The 14,091-nt window shown below is 52.9% G+C and overlaps 1 long non-coding RNA gene across 1 annotated transcript; it reads right to left on the reverse strand.

Moving 5' to 3' along the window:
• Positions 1–4,001: 4,001 nt before the first annotated feature.
• Positions 4,002–12,439, reverse strand: LOC128847314 (uncharacterized). The gene is made up of 2 exons (XR_008446893.1): positions 12,199–12,439; positions 4,002–5,352 (listed from the first exon to the last, which is right to left on the reverse strand). It is a non-coding gene; the product is annotated as an uncharacterized LOC128847314 (long non-coding RNA).
• Between the last annotated feature and the right edge of the window lie 1,652 nt (positions 12,440–14,091).

Here is a 14,091-nt window from a genome sequence, read left to right on the forward strand (position 1 = left end):
GTTGGCATCGGGGTTTGTTACAAGGATAGGTTCCTGGGTCAGTGGTTTTGTTCAGTGATATGTGGTTGCTGGTGAGTATTTGGTGCAGGTTGGGGGGTTGTCTGTAAGTGAGGACAGGTCTGTCTCCCAAGATCTGTGAGAGTGAGGGATCACCTTTCAGGATAGGTTGTAGATCTTTGATGATGCGCTGGAGAGGTTTTAGTTGGGGGCTGAAGGTGACAGCTAGTGGTGTTCTGTTATTTTCTTTGTTGGGCCTGTCTTGTAGGAGGTGGCTTCTGGGTACTCGTCTGTCTCTGTCAATCTGTTTTTTCACTTCAGCAAGTGGGTATTGTAGTTTTAAGAATGCTTGATAGAGATCTTGTAGGTGCCTGTCTCTATCTGAGGGATTGGAGCAAAAGCGGTTGTATATTAGAGCTTGGCTGTAGACAATGGATCGTGTGGTGTGTCCTGGATGGAAGCTGGAGGCATGTAGGTAAGTGTAGCGGTCAGTAGGTTTCGGGTATAGGGTGGTATTTATGTGACCATCGCTTATTAGCACAGTAGTGTCCAGAAAATGGACCACTTGTGTGGATTGATCTAGGCTGAGGTTAATGGTGGGATGGAAATTATTGAAATCATGGTGGAATTCCTTAAGGGTTTCTTTTCCATGAGTCCAGATGATGAAGATGTCATCAATGTAGTGCAAGTAGAATGGGGCGTTAGGGGACGAGAGCTAAGGAAGCGGTGTTCTAAGTCGGCCATAAAGATGTTGGCATATTGTGGGGCCATGCGGGTACCCATAGCAGTGCCGCTGACTTGAAGGTATATATTGTCCCCAAATGTGAAATAGTTGTGGGTGAGGACAAAATCACAAAGTTCAGCCACCAGGTTAGCTGTGACATTATCAGGGATACTGTTCCTGATGGCTTGTAGTCCATCTTTGTGTGGAATATTGGTGTAGAGGGCTTCTACATCCATAGTGGCCAGGATGGTGTTTTCTGGAAGATCAGAGGATGTTTCTTGCTAAGCTGGTGGGAAAATGGAATTTCTATTCTGACATTGCGAAACTGGTTTTTGGTTTTGTTTTGAATTGAGACAAAAAGTCAAAATTTGAAAGTTTTCTGCCAAACTAAAGGTCAAAAAAAAATTTAATTTTGGACCATCAAAACATTTCTTTTTTATATTGTTGAGTTATATAAATTGTACAAAGATAAAACATGTTGTCTCAATAAAGTAAAAATATTTAATTTGAACTTTATTGGTTTGATTCATTTCCTTTAGGCTTTTATTGTAGAGTACAACATATAAAGAGAAAACATGGTTTTCACTACATCTGACTTTAATTAAGCTGATCTCATCTTCATGAAATGTAGTACTGCCTTTAGCTCCCCTCTGCTTGTGTCATCTGCCAGGAGAGAGCTTTATACTTCAGTTCCAGGCCAACCAAACTGGGTGTTTTTGTAAGATGAGCGAGCTGGGAAAATGAGCGTGTGTTAGGAGCCATGTAACTCCAAAGTGACCCGGAGTGAACATCCCACGCGTGGGTTTCTCTGTTGATCTGATGCGGAGCTGAGCCAGTCACTGGTGTTGGGGGGTGGATTATAAAACATTCACTTCTGTTTTTACGATGCAGAAAAGACTCATAACAAGAACTCGATTTTCACTGCAGAAAGAGGTGTGGGTTTGCATAGAGATGGTAAAACCACCATGTGAGGGCATCTATATTGATTGGTCATGTCTGATTCTGTCCATACAATCTAAGGCCAGGTCTACATTACAAATGTACATTGGTGTCAGTATGTCGCTCTGGGGTGTGAAAATCCGCCCCCTGAGCGATGTACTGACACGGACCTGGCCCCCGGTGTCGGCAGCGCTGTGTTGACAGGAGGGCGTCTCCCACTGACACACCTCCTGCCTCTCGGGGAGGCGGCGTCCCCGTGCCGAGGGGAGGAGCTCTTCCGGCAGCCTAGGGAGCGTCTTCACTGAGCGCTAAGCAGCGCGGCTGCACCGGTGCGGCACTGGAAGTGGAGACAAGCCCTGAGTGCGAACACGGCGTCGCAGATCCACAGGGCTCTGTTGTGCCCTGACCTTCCTCCAGCCCCTTTGGGAGCACGCCGAGGACTGGAGCTGAGCTTTCACCATGGTGGACCCCACGGCCCCACAGCTCCGCCACTGGGGCTCCTGGCTCCAGCAGCCCCGGCTTCTCCCCATGTGCTCTCAGAGGGACTGCAGTGAGTTCAGATCCCAATGGGGACTGCGGTCCCTTCAGCCAGCCATGGACCCACTGAGCGTTTTCAGTGCCAGGGGGCCGCCTGTTCACAGCAAGGCAGCGCTTCTTAGTCCCCTGGAATACAGCGTCTGCGAGTGCTTCAGTCAGCATGGGACAGCCAAGCCTGAGCCAGAGTCAACACTGGCCAAAGCCCCTGTCCTGATAGTGTGTGACCTAGAATCCATCTTCTCGCTCTCGCTCTGCGCCTCTGACTTCCTGTGTGTCTGCAGCAGCACACTTAAAAACCCCCATCCCACCACCACCACCACCACCTCTTCACACCATGTCTCTTTGGCCTCCTGCTTGGGACTTTCCACTCTGTTAACCTGCACAAAACTGGAGGAAATCGCTTGCTCTCGGCTGCTAGTCGGTAGGAGATAATAGTGCAGTGGGTCTTGCATTCATTCCTCTCTGTCCATTTCATTCAGTTCTCCATGGTGCACTTGGGTCCAGCCCTGTCTGGCACACGTGACATCCACACACACCCCTTTTACCTGTCCCAGTGGATAGCAAGACAGAGGGGGTGGGGAAATTGAGGCACACATGTAGCTCATAAAAAAATTTTCAAAAAAATCCCATGTTCTCTAGTTTTTACCTCACAGCAGCTAGTCAAGGGATAGGATTGACCTCAACTGGCTACTCCAAGGTAAGAACCAGCTGTGTCTCATCTCTGCTCAGGTTTTACAGCAAGAGCGCTGTCTGCATGTAGCTGTCTCAATGTAAACACCCTGGTTGTGCAGTGCAGACACAGGCTATGCCGGCAAAACCAGCCATCAGCCAAAGAAAATGGAGTGAAATAGGCATTGCCAGAGTGGCTCAGACCTGACGCCCATCTATCCCAGTGACCTGTCTCCCCAAGTGGCCACCACCAGCTGCTTCAGTGCAAGGGACAAGAAACCCTGCAGGGGCCAGTTATGGGATAACCATCCCCAGGGAAACATACCCGCTGTGCAAACACATCCAGGATGCAGGGTATGTGCACAAGTGGCTAGTTCCTGGTGCCGGGGCTTCACTGCTACTGGTTTTTCCAGCTCGCTGGATCAAAGCCAGCTGCAGTATGTCTATATGTACTGCAGACACCGCCCCGATTGCAGTGCAGATATAAGAGATGTGCGCTCTGAATCAGGAGAGGTTAGATCTCTTCCAAACCTCTCGGGGTTTTTTCATCATTTACTATTCTAACTGTGGAGAGTCTCATTCACCATATACATTCCCAGTCCTTTCTTCAACCCTGCTAAGCTCTTGGCCTCAATTCTAGTTTGGGATTATGACTTAGAGCTTCAAAAGAAACATGAGGCTCACACATGATCTGTCTCCTGATTTGTGTAACAACCCAGGAGTACAAAAATAGAACACTCCAGTGTACTGTCTGATGTGGAATTTGCTTGTGCAAATATTTGCAACAGCTATTTACACAAGAGAAGTTTCCGTGTTGCTGGAATAGTAACAAAGATGTTCAAATTTAAATCCACTTTCAAAACCAAGAAATGCTGTAGACACTCAGCATGGACTATTATTTACACTTCCAAGTCCTTTTCCTGTAAACTTCTGAAGTATATTTAGGCTTGGAAGAATTTGATTTTTATTTGTTTATAATTTTGAGGGATCATATCAATGGTCATTTTAAGCATTTTTTCCTATTTTATTCATTTTCACTGTTGCACAAAATGATGGGTTTTAAACATTTGTATTAGGTATATTGATTTAAATTTGCACAGTTGTGGAAAATTCTGAGCAGTCAGACAATGGGGGGTCAGACAATAACTATTTAATGACACTAGATATTGAGATTCAGAACGTTAAGGCTAAAACACAAAAGTTACAACACAAACTGTCAACATCCTATGTTGCAATTTTAGTCTTAATTAAACTCTAATACATTTCTCAAGCACCATTTTTCTGACGTTGCCTCTAGCTGTACATGTCTGTTATCAAGGATGCAAATGGTTTTTCATCACTTTGTGTGTTTATGGTGAAAACACCAGTTACCAGTAGGTATCTCATCTCTCCAACTCTAAATAGATTTACCCCCTTACACAAAGGTTTGAAGTGCCCACACCCTACTCCATGGATATGAACAGAGAGGGCTCCTCCTGGTGGTGAATCTGTTCATTGCACTTATGTTGCCAAATGCAAACTCCTCCAGAGGAAAAACTCACTTCTCACCGAGCTGAAACTTTTTCGACTGGCTACAGAAGTGGAACGTTTGATTTTTATTTCAACGTCCAAATTCTTTCCCCTTCATATAATAAAATATATTTCCAAGCTGTTGTGAGATTGCTATAGAAGATGAATTTTTTTTCAAATGGAAAAGGAGGGGGGAGTTAAAAGCGAGGAAGTGCTACTTTCTCTCACTTAGTAAACTTTTTAAAAAAATTCACACTTTGCCAATTGATTTTGCTCTTAAGTGTGGGGAAAAACCTCCTCTACATTTCTTAAAAAAAAAAAAAAACTGTTTCCAGAGGGAGGAATCATAGAAACATGAGCTAAGGTGGGGTTTTCCCCACCTTCTAACATATTTTTTACATAGTAAAAGTGGAAGAAAAAAGTGGGAAAGAACCAAAAAGCCACAAGTGGGAATTACAGTTGAAATTAAGCAAAAATGTTCATTTTGAAATTTCCCAGAGGATGTGTTGTTTTTCCCTTAACTCCTGTAAGCAGGTCGACTGCCTCCGGATTGCCATCTTGTGGCCAGTGTAGCTTGCAATGCCCTGCCTCAGTTTCCCCATTCCAGGTTCCCAGGAGTCATCCATGGAGGCTGGTGTCCAATAACAACCCCTCTTCTTGGGGGCTGGTTTGTTAAATATAAAATAACCCCAAACTTGAGTCTCTTCCATCTGAGTCTCCCCTGGGCACGGCTCCCCCTCCCTGCGCTCAGACCTGGCCTCCGTTGCCTGTGCTCTGTCCCTTGGGTGCACAGCGTATCCCTGTGCACAGAGTTCAGCGTAACCCTCCGTCCTGGGCTCTGAGCAGATCCTCCAGCCACTTCCCTCCTCTGGGGAACCTGGCAGCTCCCTACACCCCCAGCTGCTCCTGCCTGAGTTTCCCAGGCAGCACAGAGGGGAATGAGTTCTGGAGCTTCCTGTTCGAGGCCAGGCTGACACCTAACGAGGACAGATAACGATTAATAGAACAATGATAATAAGGAATCATTTGCATGGCAGCAGCATGGGAGAGCCCTAGTCACGGACCGGGACCCCACTGCACTAGGCGCTGTATGAACATAGAGCAAACAGCCAATCCCTGCCCCAGAGAGATTAACCCACTTCTGACACTGCCGGGATCTCTCTGGCGCAGCTGGCACTGGCCACTGCCGGAGACGGGACACCGGACGACGGGGACCTTGGATCTGATCCTGGCAATCCCTATGTTCTGTGACGGGGCAGGACCCAAGGGCTAGAGGAAAGTATAAGGAACAGGTCTATTCGCCCCAGGCTAAACAAAGCCCTGTTGCCATAGAAACCAAACTGGCAGTTGCTCCAGGCTAATTAGAACACCTGGGGCCAATTAAGACCCCTCTAGACAGTAGAAGCGGCTGGATTGATTGGGACACCTGGAGCCAAGCAAAGTCTGGCTGGAAGTGGTTCAAAACAGGGCCGCTCGGGGGGGCAAATGGGGCAATTTGCCCCAGGCCCCGGGCCCCGTAGGGACCCCCACAAGAATTTTTCAGGGCCCCTGGAGCGGGGTCCTTCACTTGCTCCGGGAGCCCCAGAAAACTCTCATGGGGCCCGGGCCCCCGGTGCTTCTTCTGCTCCAGGTCTTCAGCGGCAATTCGGTGGCGGGGGTCCTTCCGCCCCGGGACCCGCCGCCGAAGCAACGGGTCTTGTCCCCGCCGCCGAAGACCCCAGGCCCCCTGAATCCTCTGGGTGGCCCTGGTTCAAAGCCTCCCCTCCAGTCAGTTCAGTAGCACACAAGGAGTGTGGTGGGGTTGTGCTGCCGGAGGAGCTGTGCGAGGAAGGTGCACAGCCAAAGGACTGAGAGATACAAACGCCGTCAGGCATCGGGGGAAGAGCCCAGCCATTAGCGTGAGGGAGGTGTCAGGGCCAAGGGGAAGTGGCCCAGGGAATCCTAGCGGCTCTGCTGTTAGCCGAAGAGACAATTACCGCTAGCTGCTAACCACAGGGTCCCGGAGTAGAGGGTGGGCCCGGGCTCCTCCCTTCCCCCCATTAGTCACTGGGACGGAGTGATCTGAACAGTGAACCACCCCTTGAGGAAGGAGACTAATTGGGGAAAGGGTCTGATCTGTTCCCACCACACCCAGAGGGGCAACAGAGACTAGGGGTCCCTTTCCCCTGCTGGCCAATGCTGAGTGTGGCTGAATCAAACTGTGGTGAGCCCTTGAAGTAAAGGGACAGGACCGAGAACTGTAGTGAGCCCCTGAGGCGAGTGGTTAAAACTGGAAGTTGCCGGTTTTTCCCCAGAAGAAGGTAAAATTCTCAGCCGACCGCTAGCTAGAAGCACAGCACCCAGCACGGGGAGGAGGAGCTCCGCCACAACTCCTGGACAGTGATTTATATACGTCCTGCTCCATCCCTAACTCCATACAGAGTCTGTCTAGCTCTCCATCCATCCATCATGCCAACCTTCTCTCTCTCCATCCATCCTCGTATCCTTCCAACCTTTTCTCTCTCATGTATTTCTAAGACAACTTTCACTGTGATTCCTAAGAGCCAGGTATCGCTGGACCTGTCCTCTCTTGGCCTGCCCCACTTCCACTCTTCCCAGTCACCCCCCACACTCACCCTTCTGTGCCACCACAGAGTAGGACATGGACTGGCAGGGAGTCAGGGTCCAGGGCCGGCTTTAGGCCGATTCAGCCAATTCAGCTGAATCCGGCCCCGCGCTAAGAGGGCCCCGCGCCGCAGCTCTCCACCCCGCCCTCAGCTCACTTCCCCCTCCTCCGGGGGGCGCGAGAAGGGCTCCGGGGAGGCGCGGTGCGGCCCAGTCCAGCCCCGGCCGAGCAACTCACTCTGGCCCCGGTTCCGGCCGAGCACACCGGCCCGGCCCCGGCCGAGCACCCCCATCCCCAGCGGCTCCGGCTTGGCTCGGGTCTGGCCCAGCCCCCGCGGCTCGGCTCCGGTCTGGCCCAGCCCCCTCGGCTCCGGCCCAGTCCCCGCAGCTCAGCTCGGCTCCGGTCCGGCCCCCCGGCTCGGCCCCCCGGCTCGGCTCAGGTGCGGCCCCCTCAGCTCGGGTCTGGCCCAGACCCCCCGGGTTTGGCTCGGCTCCGGCCTGGCCCCGCGGCTCGGCTCGGGTCTGGCCTGGCCCGGCCCAGCCCCTGCGGCTCAGTTCGGCTTCGGCCTGGCCCGGCCCCCGCGGCTCGGTTCGGCTCCGGCCTGGCCCGGCCCCCGTGGCTCGGTTTGGCTCGGCTCCGGCCCGGCCCAGCCCGGCCCCCCAGCTCAGTTCCGGCCACCGAGCGGCTCCGGGCTGGACCCAAGCCCCGCGACCCCGGCCGGAGCTCTGCCCGGAGCACGGCCCGATTCCTGGGGGTGGGGCTTGACGCAAGCCTCGCCCCCTGGTATTGGGCCCCGCTCTTGCTAAAGCCAGCCCTGTCAGGATCAGTCAGTCCCGCCCCAGGCTATCGCAGGCAACCCCGTTGTATCATCCCATCCAAAAACTGACCAAGCGCCGTCTTCAGACTAGTTAGAGCATTTGCCCCTAGTAGGAGGTTGTTTCAGAGTCTCACCCCTCTGATGGGTAGAAACCTTCTGCTAACGCCGAGCCGAGATGTGTTCAGGGGCCAGTGTCTCCTCATTTGTTCTGCTGCCAACCAACGTTGTCCTTTACCATCAGTAGCTCTTCTCCCTCCCTGGGGTAGTTACAGAGCAATTACATCCTCTTGGCCTTGTGGCTAGGCTAAATCCCCAAGCTTTTGAGTCTCCCTTGGGGCAATCAGCCCCCATCCCCCGATCACTCCAGCAGCCCTTCTCTGCTCCAGGGCTCGTCGAATTCATCTCTCTGAACACGAGTTACTGGAACTGTTCACAGGATGGCAGAGGGGGTTTGACCAGTGCCGTGTACAGTGGCATTAATACCTCTCTATCTCCCCTGGAATCAAACCTAACTAGTCTGTATTATTCCTATGGCCCTAGCCCAGAGCAGCACCGAACGCAGACCAGGGTCCCGTTGCGCTAGGTGCTGTACAAACTCTGTTTACGCTCCAAGTGAATGACAAAGGGCTACATTTCAGCCCCTACTTTCTGCCCCTGGCACCTCTGGCCCTGCTGCTGTGTGTGAGAACAGCCACGTCTCTGTAAACAGGCAGTGAATGACGTTATGTTAAACAGTAGCTGGCCAATTATAGCCCTGTCAAGGAGTTTGCTAAGCAGCGTAACTTACAGAGCAGCTGGAGGGGGATGTAGCAGAACATAGCTAAGTGGACAGTGTATCATAAAGTATTTGAGAAGGGGTCTGACCTCACATTGCGTTTACACTGATGTAGCTCTACTGGCTGCTGTGGGGCGGCTCTGGATTTACAGTGGGGTCTGAGATCCGAATCCAGCCCTGACTCCATTGACATGAGTGGAGTCACTCCGGATTTACCTTGGGTCCTGAGATCCGAATCCAGCCCTGACTCCATTGACATGAGTGGAGTCGCTCCGGATTTAGCCCGGGGTCCTGAGATCCGAATCCAGCTCTGGCTCCACTGACTGTAGTGAGCTCAGTCTGGATTGATCCCAGCGTGACTGAGAGCAGAATCCCCCCCTAACACTTTAACAGGCCCACTTGGTTCATTGCCTTTCCAGCTGCTTCCCCATCACTGAACAATGTGCACTGATTTTAGCCTCCAGCAGGTGTGCAAAACGAGAGGGAGACACAGCCCGGAACACTTGCACCTCTCGGGTGATCAGGTCCCACCCCGGAGTCCCACTTCCCTGCTCTAGATTTAGGGTGATTGGAGGTTTTTAAGAGCAGGTTGGAGAACACCTTGTGACGGAGCAGGGAGCGGGGCAGATTTGACCTGGGAATGTTGCAGGGGGGTTACATTGGGGATGGGGGACTTCCCTTGAAGGAAGCTACCCGAGCTGGAACCTAAGCCAGGAGGGGGTTGGGAGAAGTTACACCTTCTGGACGGGAGACTGAACAAAGGAGGGGAGGAGCAGAGGTGAGGGGGGAGATCGCTGCTGGAGGAGTTTGGAGTTTCAGTTTGGGCTGGGTGGTGCAACGCAGGGAACCCCAAGCTGGGGTCTAAGCTCCCTAAACCCCCCAGAAGGACTTGATTGAGGGGTTCTGGTTGTACCTACACGCTCTGCTTGGGACTGTGTTCCTGTCATCTAATAAACCTTCTGTTTTACTGGCTGGCTGAGAGTCACGGTGAATCTCAGGAAGAGGGGTGCAGGGCCCTGACTCCCCACACTCCGTGACACACCTGTCAGGGATGGTCTAGATAATACTTAGTCCTGCCATGAGTGCAGGGGACTGGACTAGACGACCTCTCGAGGTCCCTTCCAGTTCTGTGATTCTATGAGTTCTCTGCTGGGTGACCCAGTGGTGACTGCAGCCTCTAGCGGGTGAAACAGGCTACAGTGTGGCTTGTGGTGCAGTCGCTTCCTGTCTGGTCTCAGGCAGGCAGCGTGGGGGAGTGTGAGAGCAGGAGGCCAGGGGAACCTGCAGCTCTGTGCACTCAGACACAGCCTACCGGAGACTGGTGTATTACCAGGGCATTGGGATGCCGTGGGGATGGGCAGGGGATAAACACGGAGACAGGAAACTATTGACCCAGAAGCCAGCCTGGGGTAGGATACATTCCAGGAGGCTGGAAGTTAGGGTTACCATATTTAACAAATAAAAAAAGAGGACCCTCCACGGGCCCTGGCCCCGCCCATTTCCCACCCCCAGCCCCGCCCCAACTCCGCCCCCTCCTCTCTCCCACTCCCAGCCATGCGAAAAGGGCTGCCCGAGTGCTACCGGCTTCATGGTTTGCCCCCGTCCGGCGCTTCCCCAGCGCAGCTGGAGCCCAGGAGGGGAAGCGCCCAGCCGGGGGCGCAGGGTCTGGAGGCTGCCCGGCAAACCGTGAAGCCGGTAGCGTTCGGGCTTCGGGCAGCCCCCTTGCCTCCAGACCCTGCGCCCCCGGCCGGGCACTTCCCCTCCCAGGCTCCGGCGGCGCAGGGTCCAGAGGCATGGGGGCTGCCCGAAGCCCGTAGCGCTCGGCTCTTAAACAGAGCCGAAGAGTCAGGGGAGGAGCAGAGCCGCTGCGGCCGGAGGCTCTGCTCCTCCCCTGACACTTCGGCTCTGTTTAAGAGCCGAGCTGCCCCAGCGCTACCGGCTTCGGGCAGTCCCCATGCCTCCGGACCCTGCGCCGCCGGAGCCCGGGAGGGGAAGTGCCCGGCCGGCGGCTGGGGTCCGGAGGCAAGGGGGCTGCCTGAAGCCCATAGCGCTCGGGCAGCTCGGCTCTTAAACAGAGCCGAAGAGTCAGGGGAGGAGCAGAGCAGCCGCGGGAGGGGAAGTGCCCGGCCAGCATTTTCCCGGACATGTTCGGCTTTTTGGCAATTCCCCCTGGACCGGGGTTTGATTGCCGAAAAGCCGGACATGTCCGGGAAAAACTGGACGTATGGTAACCCTACTGGAAGTGGTGTGTGTGTGTACTTCCAGCCCCCATCTTTGCTCATGCCGGCTTGCACAGAGACAATTCCACATAGCCTGGAGTGGGGACGAGGCTGAGCTAGAGATGGGCAAAAATTTTCAACGTGAAACTTTTCACCAGCCAAAAACTGCAGATTCCGGTCGACGGCGACATTTTATGGATGGGGATAAAAAATCCGGGGGAAAAGTTCAAGCTGAAACGCTTCCGTTTTCAATTCACGAGAGCTTTTCCTGTAGAAATTTCCTTCTGTTTTATTTCATTTAAAAAAAAAAAGTTTAAAAAAAACCCCAAGCCCAGAACTGAAATGAAACGTTTCCTTCAACCCAAAACTATTTCCCACTCATTTCTCTGGAACAACCAGTGACCCGACCAATCACTGTCTCACCCAGCTCCAGCTGTGCCGCCCGGCTCCTGCACGGCCCAGGGGAGAATCCAGGCTGGGGTGCCCCTCCGCGTGCGGATCAGCGGGATCCCAGGGGGACGCGACCCAGGCTGTCTCTTCGGAGCAGTCCAACGCTCCCTCTGTGTTACGCCCTGGCAGCGAATTTCCGTTCTGGGTAAAGCTTCCCAGCAAAGCCTGCAGACCGTGTCCCGGCGCTACGGGAGTGATCCAAACACAGCTGCAATAATCCAGCGCCTTTCGCTAGCCCCTCCCACTGGAGGATCTCAAAGCGCGTCATGAGCCTCACACCCGTGAGGAAGAGGAGAATGAATGAGTCCAGCCAGACCCCACTTCACTGCAAAGAGGCCACGCTGGCAGGATGAGCTGGGCAGGTGCACAAGGAATCCAAACCCCTAAGGGCTCTGTCAGGTGGTACCAGCCAGGGTGGGGGTCACGTGTTCCGTCTGGAGTTTGATCTCCTGGGTCTGGGTCACCATTAGTGTCTGTTCCTGCTGCGATGGCGGGTGACTCTACAGCAGGATAATCTCTGCTGTCTCCTCCCATGTCAGGTGTGATTCTTTCTCATCCTTCAGTCCCCCGATAGCCAATCCCCACCTGGTCCTAACCACTAGACCCCGCCCCCACCCCAGAGTTGGGATAGAACCCAGGAGTCCTGGCTCCCAGCCCCACCCCCTCTAACCACTAGACCCCACTCCCCTCCTAGAGCTGGGGAGAGAACCCCAAGATGCAGTCCTGGCTCCCAGCCCCCCTGCTCTAACCACTAGCCCCCACTCCTCCCAGAGCTGGGGATGGAACCCAGGAGTCCTGGTTCCCCGTCTCCTCTGCTCTAAACACCAAAATATTTAACTCTCTCTAGCAGCAATGTGGCGTTTCCGAGGACTCCCTGGGGCTTAGCCCCGGCACGGTCCCATCCCTGTTTCTCACGCCGCGCCTGGTCTATCGCAATGGTTCCTCACTGCCGCTTACCTGTGCTCCCTCCTCTCCAGCCCACTCACGCCCCATGTGCAGGGCAGGGGTCCGGCTGCAGCCCCAGCTCCCTTCCCCTCTTCAGCATCATTTCCCGGTCCGCTCAGAGCCAGCCCTCGGGTCGGGGGAATCCACCCGGCGAAATCCACAGAGCCCCCAGCGGTGGGAGATTGTCCACTGCCCATCTCTGTGCTCCAGAGGCATGGGAGTGAATCTACTCCGCAGAGAACTGCCTGCTGGTGAGACTGTCTCACCTTCTGATCTCTGGGTTGCTGCAGTGGGAAAAGGCTCCCAAAATGCTCCTCCCAGGACTGTCCCGGGGGCGGGGCTGGGTTAGTTTATGCACCAGCAGTGCCAGCTAGTGGCTGGTTACAGCCCTAGCAATTCAATGAGTCTTGGCACGACACCCTCCGGTGCCAAAGTGCCAGGAAGGCGGCCGACCCCTCCGGTGCTTGTCCCAGTGTGACGTTATGAGTTTAATATAATATCTCAGTGACAGGGCCAGAAAGAGTTAATTAACTCACAGACCGACCTGACCCATGGCCGAACTTTAGAGACTGGTTAGGAAGATCTGTAAATGATTAGAGCTTTGAAATGCAGCCGGCATTGTTAGAGACAGAAGGGTAGATGTTTGGGGGCAGGGACTGTCTTTTTGTTCTGAATTTGTACAGCACCTAGCACAATAAGGCTTGCAGGCCATTTGCCACCAGAGTAAGTGTGTGGCTGACATGTCGTGTCTATCACATGGCAGCCAAACACTGTGAGTTTGAGTCCTCTCCCCGACAGCTTTCTGAAAATGTGTGTTGTGCACATGACCTGCATTCAGAAAGATTTGCCCCAAGAGCAAAATGTCTGGTTTCACGCCAATGTTTCAGAGTACAGCTGGGAATGTATGATTTTTTTTTTTAAGTAAAAAAAGTTTAAAATGTGGTCGAATGTAGCATTTTTTCTCTCTCAACCTTTTTCATTTTTTTCCATCTGAAAAAAGTTTTGATTCATGTGGGGATTTCGCAGCCAACCTGGAACATAAGAGTGGCCAGACTGGGTCAGCCCAAAGGTCCATCTAGCCCAGTATCCTGTCTCCGACAGTGGGTGGTGCCAGGTGCTGCAGAGGGAATGAACAGAACAGGTGATCACCAAGTGATCCATCCCCTGTTGCCCATTCCCAGATTCTGGCAAACCGGAGTTCAGTATTTAAATATATTGTATTCTCTTAACAGAGAAGAAGTTGGAAGCTCAAAAAGTCTCCACTTTCTTACTCTGTTGAAAAAATTTCAACTCGCCGAAGCGTGAGTTTTCTCCATTTTCTGTCATAAAAAAGCAGAGGACCCCAAAATACGTAACTGAAAGATGGAAATAATAAATAACAATACAATCAAAATGAAAATGTTCACTTTAAATTTTCCCATGGAAAATTGATTGAAAAAAATCAAATCAACATTGTACCATGAAAAATCTCAATTTTGATGAAACCTGATTTTTGGCGAGTGAAGAAAACTTTTCAGTTGACCCATTTTGATCATCTCTAGTTAATACCCCCTTCATGGTATTTAAATTGTCAGCTGTTTGGGGGTGGGACTGTCTGTGAACTATGTGTATGTACAGCTCCCAGCACAATGGGGCCAGGATCCTGACTGAGGGGTCAGGACAGATAAGAACACAGGCACTGCCAGACTGGATCAGACCAAGGGCCCATCTCCCCCTGTATCCCGTCTCCAGCACTGACTAGCATCAGCCCGTCCAAAGCAAGGTGTCGTTAACACTGCATGAGGCAGCTATGGAACAATCTGCCCACTGGGGACACGTTTCCCCGCCCCCCGGGGAGTTAGAGGTCGGGGCTCATGTCCCGAAGCAGGAGAGACCGACCCGCATCTAAACTCCTGATGGGTTTTG

The sequence above is a fragment of the Malaclemys terrapin genome, chromosome 13 (assembly GCF_027887155.1).
Source record: "Malaclemys terrapin pileata isolate rMalTer1 chromosome 13, rMalTer1.hap1, whole genome shotgun sequence".
NCBI classification, from domain to species: domain Eukaryota; kingdom Metazoa; phylum Chordata; order Testudines; family Emydidae; genus Malaclemys; species Malaclemys terrapin.